The sequence below is a fragment of the Hibiscus syriacus genome, unplaced genomic scaffold (assembly GCF_006381635.1).
Source record: "Hibiscus syriacus cultivar Baekdansim isolate YM2019G1 unplaced genomic scaffold, ASM638163v2 tig00110988_pilon, whole genome shotgun sequence".
NCBI classification, from domain to species: domain Eukaryota; kingdom Viridiplantae; phylum Streptophyta; class Magnoliopsida; order Malvales; family Malvaceae; genus Hibiscus; species Hibiscus syriacus.
This window is the reverse complement of record NW_024062942.1, coordinates 561,427-584,339: the sequence shown is the minus strand read 5'-3', so window position 1 is coordinate 584,339 and position 22,913 is coordinate 561,427. Positions and strand designations below refer to the sequence as shown.

At 34.8% G+C, this 22,913-nt stretch overlaps 1 pseudogene; it reads left to right on the top strand.

Moving 5' to 3' along the window:
* The first annotated feature begins 19,742 nt into the window (after nt 1-19,742).
* On the top strand, nt 19,743-20,582 carry LOC120149031 (annotated as a pseudogene).
* Nucleotides 20,583-22,913: the final 2,331 nt, after the last annotated feature.

Sequence of the window (22,913 nt, the reverse complement as noted above, 5' to 3'; positions counted from 1 at the left end):
ATGCAAAATTCAAAGCTAAGACCTTGAGGAACTGAACCCTGGATCGAGTAGTCTACCTGAGGATCATCTTTATTCATGCAACCGTAATGTAGTTTATCAAAGAACACATTGTCATACGGTTAAGAATATTAGGTTTTTGAAAACATACTTGCTGAGTAACATTTGTTCAACAACATGATCATAATGTAACTGCCTGATGAACGAAGCAATTATGTATAGTCAGTTCGACTGTCACTGTTGCACCATTTTCATTCTTCACACCTTTCTGTCTCATTGGAAATATTTTTTCAAGTCAATGATCTTGACACAGGATGATATAGGCCTTCAGCATGCCCCCACATTGGCTAATACAAGTGTTCAAAATGCATCAACAGTTCTGATTCTGATTGAAATGGGTTTTCAGCATGCCCCAGCATTTTGCTGATAAATATTCAGAATATTTCAACATTTCTGATTCTGTTTGAAAAGGGTTTTCAGCATGCCCCAATATTTGCTTCTTGTTAATATGAGTCTTCAAAATACACCACATGGATCTATCTGAAGTGAGCTCTAAAATGCCCCAATATTGCTTCTTGTTAATATGAGTCTTCAAAATACACCACATGGATCTATCTGAAGTGAGCTCTAAAATGCCCCAATATTGCTTCTTGTTAATATGAGTCTTCAAAATACACCACATGGATCTGTCTGAAGTGAGCTCTAAAATGACCCAATATTGCTTCTTGTTAATATGAGTCTTCAAAATACACCACATGGATCTGTCTGAAGTGAGCTCTAAAATGACCCAATATTGCTTCTTGTTAATATGAGTCTTCAAAATACACCACATGGATCTATCTGAAGTGAGCTCTAAAATGCCCCAATATTGCTTCTTGTTAATATGAGTCTTCAAAATACACCACATGGATCTGTCTGAAGTGAGCTCTAAAATGACCCAAATTGCTTCTTGTTAATATGAGTCTTCAAAATACACCACATGGATCTGTCTGAAGTGAGCTCTAAAATGACCCAATATTGCTTCTTGTTAATATGAGTCTTCAAAATACACCACATGGATCTGTCTGAAGTGAGCTCTAAAATGCCCCAATATTGGCTGATACAGATGTTAAAAGTGTGTTCAACATTACTTCTTGTTGAGATGAGCCTCCAAAAATACTCAAATATAACATTACTTCTTGTTGAGATGAGCCCCCAAAAATACTCAAATATTCATATTGCTGTGAGCCTTCAAAATGCCCCAATATTCTATTTCTGGTTGAAATTAGCATTCAATATGTCCCTCTAGATCTGTCTAAATTGGGCTTTCTAGATGCCTCAATTTTCTATTTCTGGTTTACTCTCGACGTCTGTTTGACTTGAATATCATGATCCCTACAAGGTTTAATTTTGACAATACACTGTTGTAGGTACTTGTAGCTTTATTCGTGCCCCAAATCTATTTATCTTGAATACTCTCATTCTGGTGTCACTAAACAGTAGTGTTATCAAGTAACTGAAATTCTCTTCATGTTATCACAAACTTAAGAAGTATTCAATCATTCTAACAGACGTCTGAGATATGTGTCTTCTGAATGAGGTGACCATTTTTTTGTATCTGGAGGGATATAGTCAGACAGTGAAGTAAAAATAGCTTGGTAATCCGTTCCAGGCTGACACAGTGGCTTATCATCTTTAAGTGAAGGCCATATCTGAAATATACTTTTCTGTGGGAGAGAAACCAATTTATGCAAACAATAATCTGATGCAATGGCAAGACTACATATACAATGGTACAAGCTCATCAAAAATCTGCACCCATGCAACATGTTGATTCTGATAACAACTCATCTGATTATGAAGTGATCTTTCAGGATGATTTCACATATATTGATAGTTCTTCTGATATCGAGGAAATCATGAATTCTGATTCTGATGAGGAGAGTAAATTGTTATACTTGACAAAAATGGGATTCTCAAAGGCTGAAGCTTCAATAGCCATGGAGATATGTGGTCCAGATTCATCACTTATAGAGTTGACAGATTTTATATGTGCTGCTCAAATGGCTAAGGCTGCTGATGTACTTCTTCTAGTAAAAGATAGGAAGTCATTATGCAATGATCCCAATTACAAGCAAAGGCGAAACTTGGGCTATGATTTTTGAAAAGGAAGAAGCAGAGGAAGTTTGAAAAGAAACTTCTTAATGAAGATGATCATGCAGTTCCTCTTTCAATTCAAATGATTGGTTCTGGGGTTCCTACCGAATCAGATCAGATAACTCAAAGAACACTTCGAGAAGATGCTATTGGGTCTCCTTATTTCTACTATGAGAACGTGGCACTTGCTCCAGTTAATGTTTGGACTGGGATATCACAGTACTTGTTCGATGTAAAGCCAGAATTTGTAGATTCGAAGTATTTTCATGCTACTACACTGAAAAAGGGCTATATTCATAATTTTGCCAATTAAGAACAGATTTTTTCTTATTCTGCTTCCTCCATGTGCTGATGCTTTTCCATTGACAAAGAAATGATGGCCTTCATGGGATCCAAGAACAAAGTTGAACTGTTTATAACCATGTACAGGAAGTGCCAAATTGATAGAAAAGATCTGTAAGGCTCTTGAAGCTTATGACAATGAATCATATTCAAATGTCCAACAATATGTTCTTGATGAGTGCTGAAAATGGAATCTAGTATGGGTTGGAAGGAATAAAGTTGCTCCACTTGGATCTGATGAGGTGGAAATGCTTCTAGGTTTCCCTAAAAACCATACACAATGATCTGTATAGAGACATGTTCCATAGTGGTATCAATGTCCTATCTCTTTTCTCTGGGATCAATGATACAGAAGTTGCCTTCTATTGTCTTGGCATATTTTGGAAAACAGATGTGCAAGAACTGAATGATGATCGGTTGGAGCAATTGATGAGTAGATTTGTCGAATTCGACCTTGTTGTTGGTGACATCCAGTGTAACAACCTTACTGGAAGAAATAAACATCATCACGATAAAATAGAAGATTTTTGCTGATGCATTTTCTTGCCATGATACCACAATGTCTCTTCTGCTGCTCCAAAATACACACTGTCTTATCCCACTCTTCCCTAACCATGGAAAGGTTTATTTGATGGTAAACTGGTTATCTCAACTTTTGGAATCCTGTACGGCATACAAATGTAGAATTTGTTCCAATGTCTTATTCTGTGCCATAAGTCCTCAATTCAAATTCAGCAATCTTTTGAAGGACATAATGGGTATCATTGACAAAGAAAGTGATTGGCATAGAAGAAGTATCAATGATGTATCAAGACTTGAGCCAGCGTCACAGTATAACCAGAGTGCAGGTAGTGACTTGTTCATGGTTATAATGTGATCTTTTAAAGAACATAAATTGATGGTTTGGCAAAATAATCTGTCTGGTGATGCTTATCGCCCTCAGCATGAGATAATCTTTCTTGATGAGTTGATAATAATGTCATAGGGAAGTGTCACAAGTTCAATTATTCAGACTTTCTGGCTTCTTGGACCATTTGCCTTCAGAAATGTGAAGTGCTTCATTATTCTGGCCTCGTTCATTCTTTTTCTACTACAGAGGTAAATAAGCAACAATTACTTCAAGGACTTTCCTCATTTGAGACTGTCCTGTTTGAAAATGTTTTTCTCCTTTCTTTATTGAAGAATGAAAGAATTTTGCAAAGTATTACCCCTTTCAGGTTCACAAATAATCAAATTATAAACAATGAATTTAATGAATATCAATAAATCAACTACACTTTTAAATCATTCAAAAATCATAGTCCTATGGCAAGTGTCAAAACTATTGACTGATTTAAGGTGTAGGTGGATTCTGGTAAAGTAGGTTCTTCAAGTTTGTTCAGTATGTCGCTTCGGGCTTCTACTAACTTGAAGAAAGGTTGTATCTCATCTTGTAGAGATGCTTCTCGTTTCCAAAATCTCATGAACGTCTTTTGGGATGTGCGGTGCTTCATTTAAGATCATCTCTTATGTCGTTTGTTGCACCATTCAATATTCGAGCCGCCTTTTCAGGTTTTCAACTTGAATCCACCTTGGTTTCAAGATGTTATTTAAAAATTTACATCTTGAACCCCCCCTTTATCATTGTTTCATAACATGCATTAAAGATTAAAAAAAAACAATTTTTTTTGCAAATAAAAATCAATCTTGGAAGGCGGAATGATTCTAAAGATATCATCTTTTACTTAGAAATCTATGTATGATTAGAATGGACTTTTCAGGTACGTAACTTAGGCCATGGCTTATGGTTACGAAAGGGATAAAAAGGCCCAAATAAGTGTTTAAGGGTAATCAAACCAAGATCAATTCATTCTGATGCCATCAATCTTGCCTTGCTTAACTTGGATCTGCTTTGTTGGGGATTTTCCATCATCTGGATCCCTCTAGACTGCCAAATTTTTGGATTCATTTCATTTTCTCATATCTTAAGCATTTCTTGCTCTTCTGTTTTGTACTTGATCAACTAACTTGAGGCTCAATAATTCACCCATCTTGATTTAATTTTTTTTTTTCTATTTCTTTCCTTTTTTTTTTTCTTTTTTCCTCTTTTTTCTTGCTGGATGAGTATAATACTTCAATTGCTTTGATCACCTCCTTTTCCTTTTGCATTTTGGAGGTTTTCCATTATTCTTGATTGGATTGATCTTCAAGCACTCTGTATTTGACATACTTGTAGTTCAAAACTTTCATGACTTCATGGAAACTTGTCTTCGTAATAAAAACTGTATTGACAATCTTCATTCTTGTAGAAATATCCTTCACCTTGCCCCCTAATGTGGAGGGTGATCCTTGGTTAGGGTTGAATCAGAAGAAAAATTATTCAGGCTCAAGTGGGGACAACAATGATATATTTATATATATAAAGGATAAATGAAACAATGTCGTTCATCATCTCATACACAGAAACCTTTGTAAAAGAGGTATCCACAGGGGATGAATATTCAAGATTAATTTTATTTTACATGAAAAATGTACTTAATGCATGATATATTTATTTCAATCAATCACTTTCCCCTTCTTCTTTGAGTATGCCCTAATCACTCGAAATTATCATCAATGAGTTGGTCCATGATGCCTCATCTCGTCTCTTCTTGCAGTAGATTCACGGATAATTGAAAGTTTGGTTCTTTTGAAGTCTTTTGGTTTATGATGGTTTTGTGTTTGGAAGGACAAATGTGTGACTTTTAAAAGTCATGTATATGGTGGAAGGTATATCAATCAATCGACTCTACCCGAGAAGGTAAACATCTGGAGTAGGTGTCTCAAAAATAGGTGGAGACATTTCTTCGGAATCTTTGTAGTATCAAGATTTAGTTTGAGTAATTGGCATTGGATGGGATACTGAAGATATAATTTTACCACTTGCCAATAGATCATAACTCTTGAAAAATTAAAGAATATTTAATCTACTTGATACTCAATAATTTCAAGATTAAAATTTGATTCCTTGCTCATAACCTTAATAAGCAACACACATTTATTTATGCACAAAAAGCGGAGAAAGGAACAAAAACAAGTTCAAACAAGATGCTGAAAATAGAAAGTACTACAGTGGTAGATAACAATTCCACTTATTTATTTTATTATGCCTCATTACTACTATAATGGTATGTAATAGGATCAGGGTTCTTTTCTTCATTCGCCCTCCCATTTTTTGATCATTTCTTGTGTCAAAACCCCTTGTCAACAAGCATCTCAATTTCTTTTACAGTGGCCTACAATTGCCTGTAGAATGCCCTTTTACCCTCAAGTGGAAATTACAAACACTATTTTGATCATAGCTATGAGCAAAGGATTGATGCACTTTAGTTGGTCTTGGTGTGATGTACTGACCTTTAACCAAATGAGGGTATAAGTCTGAAATAGAAGTTTGAAACACTTCTAAAGTTTTTCTTGATCGCATGACTTTCTTTGGTCGATCCGAACAGTTACTTACTCTTTTCTTTTGTAATTGCGAGAACTGGATACAACACTCATTCACATTACCAACTTTAGCTCTCTGATCAATCAACTTTAGATGATCAATCGGGCTCTGGATGTGACTTTTGAGTTTTCTTCGCTGATTACATTCTCAATTAATTCTCCACTTATCACAAGATTCTCAAATTCCTTCGTCAGATTTGCCTGCATTAACTCGAAGAAAGGAGTGGGAATGGAATCCCGAAACATATGTGATATCTCTTCTTCTAACATGGGAGGTTGAACTTGTGCTGCCACTCCTCTCCACCTTAAGGCATATTCTTGAAGTCTTTCATTGGCTCTCTTCTTTACTCTTCGAAGATCCATACGTGTTGGAGCTAAGCCTTTAACATACCGATATTGTCCCAGAAATGCATCAGCTAAATCAACCCATTTCTTGATCTGTTCTTGTGTCAACTGATTGTACCAGACTACTGTTGGGCCAGCAAGGCTATCATGGAAAGAGTGAATTAACAGATCATCAGAACTTAAATATCCTTCCATTTTTCTGCAAAACATTCTCAAATGGATTAAGGGACAACTGTTGCCATCATATTTCTCAAAATCTGGCATCATGAATTCATGGGGAATAACTAAATCTGGAACCAAGCTGAGCTCTCTTGCTTCTAATTCTTTGTGAGAGGCATTAACATCTTTCATGTTTCTGATTGCTTTCTCTGTCCTCTTGACTTTCTCCTTATATTGTGAATAATTAATGAGGCTATTCTTTGGGTTCAAGTGGAATGCCCTAGGGTATATTATCTGTCTCGACTCTTCAATCTGGTAACACGATTTCTCTTTAGCAGTTATCTTTTCTTTATCAGATTCCATTCCCTGAATAATTTGATCTGATTCATCTGGTACTGAATCTGACGCTTCTTTCCTTGTATCCCGAGGTAACCCTGTTAATTGTTTTGGCCACTGGTCTTGTAGTCCCTCATAAGATTGCTCCATTGTTTTCAATGATGATGGTAAAGTAAAATGAATGAATGAATGACCTTGGTTTTACTGTTACAAAAACCTTCCATTAATTATTAACATGTTTTTATAATTAAAGTACATGACAGTACTTAAATAAAAATGTGAAAAATGCATAAATGGAAAAATAAGAATGAAAAATGTGCAATTCAAAGATATAAAAGTAAAAATACAAAATGAAAATGCACAGATACAAAATGTAAATGCATGTATGAAAAGGTGTTACTTAAGAGTGATCATCTTAGAACAGATTTCATTGAACACAAAAGCTTCAGTATATCAAACAAAACTTTTACATGTAGGGGACAACTTTTAATCCTAACTTCAACAAAACTTTACATATAGGGAATAACTTTCCCATTTTCTTCTCTAAAACCAAGTTAGATTATCAGCTTATGGGCCATATTGCTTGTCTGGACTGCAGCTTCTTTCATGACATTCTGGGGTTCTTTCATCTCCTATGTTAATTCTTGGAGTTGATCATTTTCCTTTGCGAGAGAACATTTGTGTTCAAAAGGTTTTTTGGACAAATCTTCATGTATGTTGCAACTCTTTTTCAGTTTGGTGACCCTGATATCCACTCTTCTGGGGTGTTTCCTATACCAACATTTTGAAAAGCTTGACTGACCTTCTGGAAATCTTCATGTATGGTTTCCATTTTAGTGCTCAATTTATCGTTTTCAATCTTCAAATGATGTATTTGAGCTTCAAACCTCAGCAAATCTTCTTCTCTCTGAGCGCCCCTACTGATATTCTTACCTTTGAAGACTTTTGGTATTAATCTATCAGGACTCTTGGTTACCAAACTAGGTCGATCATTTACCATAAATTGTAAGGTTCCATGATCCAAACGACTTTGGATTAGGCGTTTGAAGGCAAGACAATTCTCGATGGTATGTCCTTGAGCTCCGGCATGATATTCACAATGAATTGATGTCATACCAATTTGGATATGGAGGTTGGAACGGTTTTATATAATATGGATCCACTTCTCGTGCTTCAAGTAGCTTCTCATACAACTCTTTATATGATATGGGAATAGTATCAAGATGAGAACCGCCTTTTGTCTTGGATTGAACCTGAGTTTTAGATGTCGGGAGCAGACCAAACTTTGATGATTTCTGATTACATGATTTTTTCTCTTTTCTGGAAACTTGTACAGTAGTTACCATTTCTTTGGTATCTCCAAACGATTTGTGAATACGAATGATGACTGTCTTTAATTTCTCAATTGGTTAAGAATCGAAGTCCCTTGTGTATCTGAAACTGCAGGGTTAGTTCATTGAGCTCTCTCTCTTCTGTGCAGGAATCTCTTTTCCTTTGGCCAAAACAGATATTCTATCCATCATCTTGGTCATCTGCTCTCTTATTTCTCGTATTTCCTTTTGCTCTTCAATGGGCATACAATCTTTGGGTGAATCTATCTTCAAAGTTCTCTCAGGATGTCTTTTCTTGGCCGCATCATATTTTGTTTGATCATAGAACTTTTTGTCCATTTATGATTTCTTTCTAATTTGATGAACAGTCTTTTCAAGTAAACACCTTTTGGTCATGATCATGCAATGCAAACAACAGAAAATAATTTAAACAAATTAGAGAAAAAATAACATACATGGGAAAATAAGAAAAAATAAAATGGTTAATACCAAATAATTGAAAGAAAAATTTATTTATCATGGTATATAATAAATCCTAACCTCATGCTTTCTAGTTCCATGCTTTGTTTGGAAAAATTAACCTAACCGCATGATTTTTAATTCGCAGGCATTTATTCATAAAATAAAAATAAAAGCTAAAGCTTTATTTCTCCTTTGTGTACACCTAAGAACAGAGGTTCAGTACTGTCTTAGATCAGGAGTTCTAAGTTTTATTACATGCAGAGTTTCAGTTCTAGGAGTAAAGGTACTCGAATTGTCCTTGTTGATGCCCCCTTGAGCTGTCAAACCTCAATCCTAGTCCATTACAGACTTAAGCAGACCGAGTTCAATTCGAGGGGACACATTCTCTATATCTGACACGGAGAATAAATTCTCACGAAGACATAGAGCATATAACCCCGAAAGTTACTTGCTAGGTCTGACACGGAGAATAAATTCTCACGAAGACGTCACTTTCACTCTCACTTAAAAGGACAAACTCAATTATAGAGTTTTATGTTATGCAATGCAAGTGTGTGTGGAGGAGAAATATTCAAACCTCTAACAGATAAATAAAATAATTAATAACTGAATAAAAAAAACAATATTAATAAAATAATAAATAATAAAAATTTGAAAGAAAGAATTAAAAATTAAATAAATGAATTTTTAATTTCTAATTAATAGAGACAATTTAATTGATTTTTTTTTTTTTAAAAGTTTGACCTGGGTCCCCAGCGGAGTCGCCAAGCTGTCGTAACCGGTTTTTCGTCCGGGCACGAAATATTTATTTGGCGAGAAAATTGATGTGAATAAATGGTTTTGAAAATAATTTGGGAGTCGCCATCGGCCTTTTGGATCAGTAGGTCGAAAACCTAAAAATTATCTTTTAAAAGAGTTTTAAGAAAACATCAGTTAAAAGATGAACTGATCTGCGTTTATAACCAAAATTCGTTCTTTTTAATAATAAAAAGGGATTCGTGGTCGGTTACGTTTAGGGAAGGATTAGCACCCCTACAACGCCCAAAATTGGTACTTTTTAATTATAAATTGTCTCTATTATTAAAATTTTAAAAATTCAAAAATATATTTAATTTATAATTCTATTATTCAAAATTATAAAAAATATTTATTTATTTAAAATATCAGAAAAGAACTTCTAGGTGCCTTAAGACAGCTCTTTTCTTTGATATTGATAATATTAATTTAAATAATATTGTTTACTTTTTAATTTTAAAATATCAGAATGAGACATCCAGTTGTATTAAGACTGCCCTTTCTTTGATATCGAAAATAAATAAACATTATTATTTAAAAATATATATATTTATATGACTAAGATAATAATAATAATTAAAGCAATAATTAAAATATAAAAGTAATAACAAAATAATATTGTAATTAAATAATGATCAAATAAAAGAAATTAAAATTATAAAACTAAATATAAAGTATCAAAAATAAAGATAATAATTTGAAATATTAAGAAAGATAATGGTTAATAGTGTAATTTAACCTAATTAATTAATACGGGATTAAATAAAAAATACTAAACTATGAGGGACTAAATTTGATATTTACCTAAATATATCATTTAATACTGGTATGGACTAAAACATAATAAAATAAAATTCAAAGACTGAATTAAAATGCTCAGAAATTAATTTCAGTGACTAAATCGTAAGGATTACAAACTATAGTGACTGCGGAAATGGTTTACCCATGATGGAAATTACACGCACACCCCTCCCCTCAAAACGACGTCGTTCAGGGGAGGATAAAAGTCCCAAACAGCTGGCCCGAAGGGCCAGCTTCCCCATTTTTCCTTTCTCTTCTCTTTCAAACAGAGAGAGTTTTATAAAACTCTCTCTCGCCTCTCTCTGGTTTCCTTCGCCGGAGGAAACCAGACAACAACCGGTCGCCGAATTTTGCCACCGGTACCACCACCGGCCACCATCAACGGTGGCCGGAAAATTACAAAACACCCCCAAATCGATGCTCTATTTACCTTAAAGCCCAATCTAAGGTTGTTTTAACCTAAAAGCTTACCAAACGTCGTAGATCTGAGATAGTTTCCTTCGACGTTTCGGTTCTCCGATCACTCGTGGAGGTTCTCACGACGGAGATTTCCTCAGTAAGTCTATTTTTCTTTTCTTTTATTTGGTTGTTGTTTTTGCTTGTTTGGTGGTTGCTGGTTTGCTGGGCCTCTATTTGTTTCTGTCTTTCCGTTTTTCTTCGATTCCTCCTCTTTTTTTTTTTTTTTTTCAGGTTCAGTGGTGGCTTTTATAGCCACCACAGTGTGCTCCTCGGACCGGTCCCATGGGTAGCATCTTTGGTGAGTCACCAAGCTATGGCGGTGACTCACCATAGAGCTCTGATTTGGTGCAGCAGCTGGCTTCTGGAAAGCTCGACGAGGCCGGCGTCGTGGAAGCAGCAGCGTCGGCAGCAACTGGTTGGACCATCTGGAACTGAAGCGTCGGCAAGGCAGCTGGAGGCAGTGGTGGCGCCGCGTGGATGTTCTTGAAGCTTGGAGGTGGCGGCCGGGATATAAACCTAGGGTTGTGAAACCCTAGGGCTTCTGGGAGTTGGGCCAGAGTTGTAATCAGGCCCTGATCTTGGGCTTTTGTATATATATATATATATATAATAATAATAATAATAATAATAATAATATTTAGTAATAATAAATTTAATAATAATAATAATAAAATTTAAATGAAAAAATGATGTCTACAGTTTTTATTTGGATGGTTTAATCCATTTTTCTATTTTTACTTTGCCTCGGCTCGGGTATACCTATAATGCCATCAAGTTCAAAGCTTTGGTTTTTCTTCCCATTTAAAAGTTTTTATTTTCTCCTAACCTAACTTGAGGTTTTATGCATGACTCCGCATGTATTCAAAAAAATCAAACAGATTAAACTCTAAATTCAGTTCAATAATCAATTATGCATGATTACGCATGTATTCATTAAAGTAACTTAATTCGTGCATTATTATTAAAATTTTGAATAAACAAAAATAAATAAATAATCATAAATCAATACAACCACTCAATGCAGTCACTTGTATATTATGTATTTGTTAGTTGGTGATTAGTGGGCGAAATTAAATCTATTTAGATGGTGATTAGTTGGTGAAGTTATTATTGGAGTGGTTGGGCGAGTTAAAAGACAAGTAAGAGCGATAGAGAAAGGATGAAGCAAACATAAGTCGCCGCCTGCTTTGACCCTTTCATTACCCATCTTTAATTCTTTCCTGTTGCGTTAGACGGCAGTTAATAATCACTTCCAAATCTATAGGCCATTTATGCATAATCTAACTTAAAATAATTCTTTTGTTTTATTTTTATAATAATGAAATATAGAAACAAAACCCATAATTTAAATGAGCATAATGACGAGATTTGAGCTTTTATTCACGTTTTCAAGTATAGCATAAGTCATGCCTAATGAATCCCACAAATTTTTTACAGCTGTTAATCCTATCATTGAGACTTTAGATTATGTTATGTCAAATGTCAACGACGATTTGTGAGCACTTTCCAACAGAGTCTTCTTCAGTCTTGAAAGCATTTCTCATTCATTTTTGATGGTTTGCAATTGCTTCTGTTTCACTTTTCCCCTCTTAACTTCATCAACCTGGTTCCTTTCAAAAACTAGTTAGTAAATAGGCCCCTTTTACATGTCTTGCATCTCTAAGGTTCTACATGTTGGGGAAATCGGGTTATTTTCCACACGAACGTAGTTTCAAAATTGACCTAAAATGTCAAGATCAAAACCACCAAAGGTTGCACAACGGATAAACCTGTCAAACTATTGAATATTGAAACACAATGGAAAAACCGAATAAAAACAATAAAGGAGAGAACACACCAAATTTACGAGGTTCGACGAGAATATCGTCTACTCCTCGGACACCACACCGGATGATAACTTCACTATATCGCCAATATTACAACAAATGGAATTCTTTAGAATTCCCAAAGTGGGAGAATGAAGAATACAAGAGGAAGAGAGAACTTGTTTTTAGGATGATTTCTAATGAAATACTTAGGCCTATTTATAGTTGAGTTTTAAGGACTAAACTTATAAATAACCTAATATTTTAGGGATCAAACATGAAAAATAAGTTGACCACCTACCAAACAATTTTCCAATGTGTACAAGTTAGCCACCAAATATGAAATTCCCATGTTCAAAGTTTGGCCATCAACCAAGATGAAATTTCTAACTTGCCAACTTAATTTCAAGTCAAATCTAACACTACATACTTCTACTCTTGGTGAATTTTTTTTTTATTTCTGTAGGAAGAATGTGGTGTAATTGTTAAATAGCTTATTTGCTAGTGTCATATTTATATGGGAAGAGGTTTGTGGGTCCTATCACACCCACAACTCTTTCTTTGAGAAAAGAGCTCTACAGTGTTCCTTACCATGAAGTAGATTGGAATAAAGCTCGCAACACATGTGCCAAGGTTGGTTAACCATTTTCCTCTTGTGAAAAACAATGTTTCTTCATATATATAGCAAGTTTTAGAATTAGCCAATGATACTGCTTACTTGTTTCCTTTAGCTGCTCTTGTTATTTGACGTGGTTAGTCTGTAAGTAGAGAAGGCATTTTTGTGAAATATTAGAACCAGCTTCTGATATTATCATGACAAAAATACACGCTGAGCATTTTTCATAAGAGTGACTTTTATGAATAAACTCATAAAGAATCTCCTGCTTTCTCATGACTTAGAAAAAATTATTTATCTTTGGTAATTAGATGATCTCTTGAAAACTGTATGTGAATATGTACGTAAGTAGACTTTAATTGTACGGTTTTCCATTTTCACTTTTGTGAAAGCATGTTCGTTATTCAGAGTCTTTTATGATAAGAAAGAAAAAGTCTTAGGCATCTTTGTAATCTCTATCTCTAAATATGACTTTTAATTGCAGACCGTCATGCAGCATATACACTATGAAGATGAGAATACCCGGTATATATGTATAGGGACCGTTAACAAGGTAAGCCTGGAGAACGATTGCACGTGATTTTTATATTTTTATCTAGAAGAAAGCACATTGTTTTCATTTTTCTTAATATCTATCAATGAAAGAGAGGGAATCTGTTGACATTCATATCACTTTACTACGATTAAGTTTCTTCTTTAGTATGGCAAAGAACTTAAGTGATGCTTAGGACACAAATCTTACACCTCACTCCAAGGGGTTTCTGATTTCCTATGAGTATGACTTGTATTCTGCAGGTCTTGAATATGCTTTGTTGTTGGGCGGAAGATCCATATTCAGAGTCATTCAAACTGTACCTTCCTAGAATCTTAGATTACTTGTGGATAGCTGAAGATGCAGGTTCTGAACAATACTGGGTTTTCTGATTCTTAAATCTACACCATTTTACTCATCTAGTTCCTATCTTGTCTTGTTGCAGTTATAATAATGGCAATATCTGTTGGGGAAACCGGGTTATTTTCCACACGAACGTAGTTTCAAAATTGACCTAAAATGTCAAGATCAAAACCACCAAAGTTTGTACAGTGGATAAACCCGTCAAACTATTGAATATTGAAACACAATGAAAAAACCGAATAAAGAATAATAAAAGAGAGAACACACCAAATTTATGAGGTTCGACGAGAATATCGTCTACTCCTCAGTTACCACACCGGATGATAACTTCACTATCAACAAATGGAATTCTTTAGAATTCCCAAAGTGAGAGAATGAAGAAAACAAGAGAAAGATAGAACTTGTTTTTGGGATGATTTCTAATGAAAATACTTCGGCTTATTTATAGTTGAGTTTTAAGGACTAAACTTATAAATAACCTAATATTTTAGGGACCAAAGATGAAATTCTCATGTGCAAATTGGCTACCTACCAAAGATGAATTTTCCAATAAGTTGGCCACCAACCAAGATGAAATTTCCAATAAGTTGGCCATCAACCAAGATGAATTTTCCAACTTGCCAAATTTGACAATTTGCAAGCCAAATATAACAAATTTCCACCTTGGCTTGAAATTACCAAGCCTACTCAACTTCTTCAACTCCCCAAATTTGATGTTGTGCCTCTAATTGCGCTCACAAGCGCTATATACTCGAAGGTGTTCATACTTTCAGGATGTTAATCAAGTTCAAACAATGATTGAACTTGATCAATGTTACCACCTTAGTCATCATATCTGTAGGATTTTCTGCTGTAGCAATTTTCTGAAGTAGAATCTTTCATTCCTCAAAGATCTCCCTCACAAAGTGATACCTCCCGTCGATATGCTTAGTCCTTGAATGGTATACTTGATTTTTCGCTAAGTGAATATCGCTTTGATTGTCACAATAGAGACTAATGTGACTTTGAACAACTCTCAAGTCTTCCATCAACCCGTCAAGCCAAATTGCTTCCTTCACAGCCTCTGAAACTGTCATGTATTCTGCCTCTGTAGTAGACAAAGCCACCGTAGATTGCAAAGTTGACTTCCAACTTACTGGGGTTTTAGCAAGAGTAAACAAATACCAGTAGTTGATTGACGCTTATCCAAATCAATAGCATAGTCAGAATCAACATATCCAACCACACACTGACTAAGTGCTTCATCATGTTCAAAAACTAAACCAACATCCACGGTTTGTTTGAGATGCCGTAGAATCCATTTCACAACTTGCCAATGTTTTTTTCTAGGATCATGCATGTACATGCTCACAACTCCAACTGCTTGTGAAATTTAAGGATGCGTACACACCATTGCATACATCAAGCTCCCAACTGCATTATCATATGGAACTTTTTCCATATATTCTCGTTCTTCGTTAGTTTTAGGAGATAACTGAGAACTAAGTTTCAAATGAGAAGCTAGTGGGATACTTACATGTTTGGTATTTTCATTCATGCCATAATATTGTAATACATTTCTCAGATATTGTTTCTGAGTTAAACAAAGCTTCCCTATTTGTCTATCTCTACTTATCTCCATACCAAGAATCTTCTTGGCCTCACCTAGATCTTTCATCTCAAACTCATGATTCAACTGAGCCTTTAATTTGTCTATCTCCTTTTGAATATTCGAAGCGATCAACATATAGTTAACGTACAAGAGAAGATAAATGAAAGATCCATCTTTGAGTTTTTACAAATACACACAATGATCATATTTGCTTCTAGTGTACTTTTGCCTCCTTATAAAGCTATCAAATCGCTTGTATCACTACCTCAGAGATTGCTTCAATCCATATAGCGATTTGTTCAACTTACAAACCCATCTCTCACAACCACCATCTTTGTATCCTTCTGGCTGAGTCATATAGATATCCTCTTCTAAATCACCATGCAAGAAAGTCGTCTTTATAGGGGAAAATACTTCATTGTAGTCGATTCCCTCTTTTTGAGCATAGCCTTTAACTACCAACCTTGCCTTGTAGCGAACATCTTTCTTGCAATGAGATCCATCTTTCTTTGCAAATACCCACTTGCATCCAATTGCTCTTTTACCTTTTGGTAATTGTGCCAGTTTCCAAGAGTTGTTCTTTTGAAGATATTGCATTTCTTCATCCATGACACTTTTCCACTTATCACTTTTCAAGCTTTGTATTTATTTTTGGTAAGTGATAGGGATATCATCATCAACAACTGGAAGAGCATAGGCCAACATATCAACAAATCGAGCTGGTCCACGAATTTCTCTTCTTAGCCTTATAACTACAAGTGGTTCTGGTGTCTCAAATGGTTCTTGGGTTTGAACCTCTTCATCTTCTGATTCTTCTATTGGAGTTGAAGAATCAGCTGCATCAATTTCTGGGATCATCGTCTACTGAAACTCCAGCTGTTTTGGAGTATGCTCCACCTGCTACGGAATACTACTTGTCTGGACAACTTCATTTGTTACCTTTTTTACTAGGGCAGATTTATCAAAGGTAACATATCTGCTACAAATTATCTTCTTTGTGTCTAAACACCAAAGGCAGAATCCCTTCACTCCATGGGTGATTCCCATAAAGAGAGTCTTATTTGCTCTCAGATAAAGCTTGGATTCCTTCACATAATAATAAGCAGTGGATCCAAATATATGTAAGGAATCATAATCAGTAGCAGGTTTTCCAGACCATACCTCCAATGGTGTTTTTCCTCCTATCGTTGATGATGGTAGACGATTGATGAGATGACTAGAATATGTCACAGCTTCAGCCCAAAATGCCTTACTTAACCCAACATTAGATAACATACATTGAACTTTCTCCAATAATGTTCGATTCATACGCTTTGTCTCCCCATTCTTTTGTGGTGTATTTCTAACACTAAAGTGTCGAACAATACCATACTCATGGAAAACGTCAAAGAATGGGTCACTTTTATATTCCCCTCCATTGTCCGTCCTAAGATGTTTGATCTTTCTACTAGTCTGGTTCTCGATCAGATTTTTCTATTTAAGGAAAATTTGAAGCACTTCATCTTTAGAGTTCATTGGATATACCTAAAATCCTCTAGAAAAGTCATCTACAAAAGTTACAAAATAATAGTTTCCTTCCAAAGACGATGTCTTTGAAGGACCCCATACATCTGAGTGAATATAATCCACAATACCTTTTGTATTATGTATAGTGGTGCCAAACTTCACTCTCTTATGCTTTCCTAGAACACAATGCTCGTAAAATTTCAATTTGCAAGGATTTCTCTCCAGCATGTCCCAATCGCATATGCCACAACTGGGTTGTGTCCAAATCACCGCCTCTGGAAGTTACTGCAACTGCTCTAATAATTGTACTATCTTGGTAGTAATACAAATTATTTTTCCTAATGCCCTTCATCATCACAAGTGCGCCAGATGTGACTTTTAAAACTCCATCTCTCATAGTGACTATTGAGCTTTTGGATTCCAAGGCTCCCAACGAGATGAGATTTTTCTTTAAATTGGGCACGTACTGGACATCAGTTAGAACTCTGGTTGATCTATATTGATTCTTCAATCGAATTGAACATATCCCAACAGTTTTACAGGCATTGTCATTGCCCATATAAATAAATGCATTTAGTTCTACTAAATCGGAGAACCACTCCAGATTAGGGGACATATGATAGGTATAACCCGAATCTAATATCCACTCATATGAATGGAATGTTGTTGATGAACCAACCAATGATATGTTAGAGTCATTTGCATCATGCTCTGCAACACATGCATCTGGAGTAGCTTTTCCATTCTTTTTCAACTTCGGACAATCTTTCTTCTAATGGTCTTTCTCATGACAAAAGGCACATTCATCTTTTTCCAGTCTGGACTTTGACTTTGATCTCCCTCTCCACTTTGGCTTTTAACTTTTCGAACGACCTCTTGCCACCATGGCCTCCGCTGCTTCGTATTTGCTCTCCTTCTTGGTTTTCTTTCTGAGCTCATAACTATACAAAGCAGCAGTTACATCTTTAAGGGTAACATTATCCTTACCATGAAGTAATGTTGTCTCAAGGTGCTCAAATTCATCTGGAAGAGATGACAACAACATCAAAGCCAAATCTTCATCTTTGAAGGTTTCATCCATGCCTAATAAGTCTGCCACTAGCTCATTGAACGCAGTGATGTATTCATTCATACTGGTGTCTGGTTGATAATCAAATCTAAACAATATTTTCTTCATGTGGAGACGATTCTGAGAGCTTTTCTTTAGGAATTTTTCCTCCAATGCTTTCCACATCTTACTTGCAGAAGTCTCGTTCTTGTAGTCATACTTCTGCTCCCTGGAAAGACAAGATTGAATCGTGCTACACACCAAATGATGATTGTTCCCCATTCTTTCTCCATATATTCGGGTTTTTCTTCCTCAATGGCGATGTCTAGACCATGTTGGAATAAAGCGTCTAACACCTCACCTTGCCACATGCCAAAATGATTGGATACATCGAACAACTCCACCAAGAAATTTGCATTTGACATCATCCTCCTCACCGGTCCATATGAAGAGCTTGATGTCTCAACTGATCATTTTAGCATTTTAATTCTAATGAACAATATTCAATAGCACGAATTGTATCTTTTCAGCAACGGGACCACCAGAATAACCTCAACCGAAGCTCTAGAAACCTATTATTGGGGAAACCGGGTTATTTCCCACACGAACGTAGTTTCAAAATTGACCTAAAATGTCAAGATCAAAACCACCAAAGTTTGCACAACGGATAAACCCGTCAAACTATTGAATATTGAAACAAAATGAAAAAATTGAATAAAGAACAATAAAGGAGAGAACACACCAAATTTACGAGGTTCAACGAGAATATCGTCTACTCCTCGGGCACCACACCGGATGATAACTTCACGATCAACAAATATTACAACTAGGGTTGTAAATGAGACGAGACATATCGCGAGCTACTCGAGATCGACTCGGTCAAGGCTCGATAAATACTCGAATCAAATCGACTCGACTCGAGCTCGACTCGAGTTCTTAACGAGCCTAAACGAGCTACTCGATATTCGACTCGAAAAGCTCGTGAGCAGCTCGAAAAAATGTTATATTATAATTTTAGATTTTTTAAAATTACATTATTAAAAATATATTAAAAATACACTATTGATAATTATAAAAATTTAAAAATATATTAAAATTTATATAATACAACTACCCTCAAATTTTAATTAATGTATTTGTAATAAACCCTAAACTATAAACTATATACCCTAAACCCTAAATCTAAATCTAATTATGTGATAGAGGTTAAGTTATGCACATGAAGGTAATAAAAAAAATATGCAAAATGATGTTATGTGACTCATAAATAAATCAATCGCATACTTATACATAAACATATCAACATGCAAAATAAATATACACAACTAATTAAAGAAAACAATCCTAAACAGGGACCAAATCAAGAGAAATCTAAGTGTGAGGACTAATTTAAGCTAAATATACTAACTTTGGAATGATGATTAAATTCACGTAAATGTAAAATTAAACTTACAAAATTGGAATTAAACCAATGACTTAAATACAAAATGCGCATAAACTATAGGGTCTTATATGCAATTGATCCTATTCGGTTTAAACTAAAATAATATGGAAATTAACATAAATGACACCTGAACATTTAAAACAAATAAGAAAATTTAAACAAATGTAATTGAAATACAGACTGAATTATCTTTTCTTTATTTTCATGAAGGGATGTCAGCTTCATATCTTTTAAAAAGCCCTGGAACCAATAACTATACCCATTAACTTGACAACTTCTGACATGAACGAGTGAGAATTTTCCTCTCTTGTTTCAAACTATGGTTTCGTTGCTAGGATTTCAAATCTTAAGCTACTTGATGTAAATGAGTTTTACGTGAAGGGGTTATGAGGTGAGGGAGGCATTAAGGGCACAGATGGAAGTACAGAGTAAATTATATTTGCAAGTTGAGGTAATATTTTTCTTCCTTTTGTAGTTATTTCCTTGTTATGAATGTAGCTATGAAGTAACTAAAAGTTTTGCAGTGCATATTGAATGTTTCTGGGGTCTTGTGCAATTCCATAGTTTCTCTGATCTGGAGAAACTTGTTATGAGGCTTAAATAATTGATTGATTGTAGGAAAACCCTACTCAATATGTTTGATAGAACCCTCCAGATCAGAGTGTGAAGACCATCATCAAGCTGGCTAATGTTATTATGTGTCCTATATAGGCTGAAAAACACTTGCAGATTTTCCAGGATGCTTGCTGGTCATTTTATTCGGAAGTGTTGAAGTTATCAAAACAGATAACCTGGACGTTGGTAATAAGATGCTGATAAATTATTCAGTGGATCCACTTGGATTTTACTCTGCCCAATATGTTGAGGTCGTGAATGCATGTGGCCAAGAAGAAGAAATGTCAACTGGTCTGCTTTCTCAGAGGGTTGATGGTTCTACCGAAAGCTACCTTACTTTACAGGAGAGTCCAGGAGGATTGACAATGGAAGGATCTCCTGTTGGAGGGAAGAAAAAGATGCTTAACTTGGAGGGAATAGCAGGATCTGTGATTTAGAGTGATGCGGTTGAAAAAAGAACACATGGGGAATTCTATGGAGAAGACATTCAGATCAAAGCAGCAGGTGGAAGAAAGAATAAATAGAAGAGATTCGTGAAGCTGCTGAGAAGGAAAATGGAGGAAAAGGCAGCATGAAGGTGAAGATGGTGCTTACAAAAGAGTTACTGAGCTATTTGAAAGTAGTTCATATCCCACATTGGTGGTTCTTGGGAATAAGGGGTAAAGAGAGTTTATAAAAGGGGATGGGTTTCAGCAATTGAAAACTAACCCGTTTCGAGCTTCAAATGAGCTTAAATTGAGCTCAAAGTCGAGCTTGAATCGAGCTCAAAATCGAGCTTGAGTCTTGAGTTTTGGTTGAGCTCTTGAATTTTTTTTGAATTCGAGCCTTTTCGAGTTCGAGACGAGTTTTAATATTATCTTTCGAGTTCGAGTCAAGCTTAAAAATTTTAGGCTCGCGAGTTTTCGAGTCGAGTCAATCTTACATATAAAGTTTTTGAGTTTGAGTCGAGCTCGGCAATACTCGAGCTCGACTCGGCTCGTTTACACCCCTAATGAGAGAATGAAGAAAACAAGAGGAAGAGAAAATTTGTTTTTGGGATGATTTCTAATAGAAATACTTTGGCCTATTTATAGTTGAGTTTTAAGGACTAAACTTACAAATAACCTAATATTTTAGGGACCTAAGATGAAATTCCCATGTGCAAAGTTGGCCACCTACCAAAGATGAATTTTCCAATAAGTTGGTCACCAACCGAGATGAAACTTCCAATAAGTTGGCCACCAACCAAGATGAATTTTCCAATAAGTTGGCCACCAACCAAGATGAATTTTCCAACTTGCCAAATTTAACAACTTGCAAGCCAAATATAACACTAGCCTGTTTTAATTTATTATCTTATTGAACTGTGGCAAGGTAAAAGAACATTTTTCTGTGGAAGAAATTGTATTATGATGCTAATATACCTCAATTTCTTATAAATTTATTTCAGGGTTATAATGGAAGCCAGTTATGTGACACTGCATTTGCTGTTCAAGCTATTATTTCTACTAGTATTGCTGACGAATATGGTTCAACTTTAAGAAAAGCACATGACTTCATAAAATATATAATAATTGATTCTTAAATCAGTTATATAAAGGGTTATGGTCCCCAAGAAATAGACAATCATGTATTTACTCTTATCCTATAAGTGAGTTTATATTTAAGAGAATTATATTTTCTTGGAATATCACAACCAAAGAAAGATTTAAGGGTTTCAACCTATCAATTAATTTAGGTACTCTTCTGCATCTAGTATTTATTTTATTCTAGATGATTTGGCATGATTAGATCCTGATTAATTTCATATTTATTATGATTTAGTTCTAACACGTAACAACTTTGCAACAACTTTTCTACACCAACACTCATTGATTTCGATACTTTTAATTATCATTAAAAGTCGGTTCGTTATTAATAAATTATTTTTTATTTTTAGAAATAATCTAAGGTGATTATGAGATAATATCTATTCATATTGCATCATATTTCTTAGTCATTAACAATGACTTAGAGGTCATGCTGGAGATTACTCACACCATGGCAATTAGGCTAGCGTAGAATTATTAGAAGAGATGAGCTTGTGAGCTTCGACACAATCGAATCGGCATCCAACACGTTCAAAAGCGAAGATCTCAAGCAATGTTGGGACCAACAAGAATGTCCTAGAGTTCTGCGTGGAGAAATAAGAAATCTCAATGTACTTGTAGAAACCAGCGAACCAAATCTTAACTTATTACTCTAATTTAGGTTTAACCCACAAATTTTACTAGATGTGTCGAAGCACTGGGCTGAGTCTTAAAGTGGCCTCCCGAGAAAAATAATAAGTGGGCAGCCACCGGCCTAATAATAATATGTAAGAAAAATAAAATTATTTTAATTAATTTTTAGTTTTAACATTTTGATTTTAATTTTTATAAATTTAAATTTTAAAAAATCAATTATAATTATAATGTTGAAAAATATAAACTCTGAAAATTACAGTTTCTAAGAATTTTTTATATTTAATATAAACGAAATGAATTACATGATTTTCGGATGGAAAGCGTAATTATAAAAGTATAGATAAAATGATAATATAAAAGATAAACAAAAAATTGAATACATACTAAAATTAGTTAGTAAGCTATTTTCTTTATTTTTGAGTCATGAAACCTAGTGGCCCAACTCCATAAAAAGATAGGTAAATAAATAAATAAATATTCGCCTTAAATATTACGTAATATATATACATTACAAATTATATAATATTAAAAAAATCCGAGTTAGAAGCATAGTTTCTAAGCATA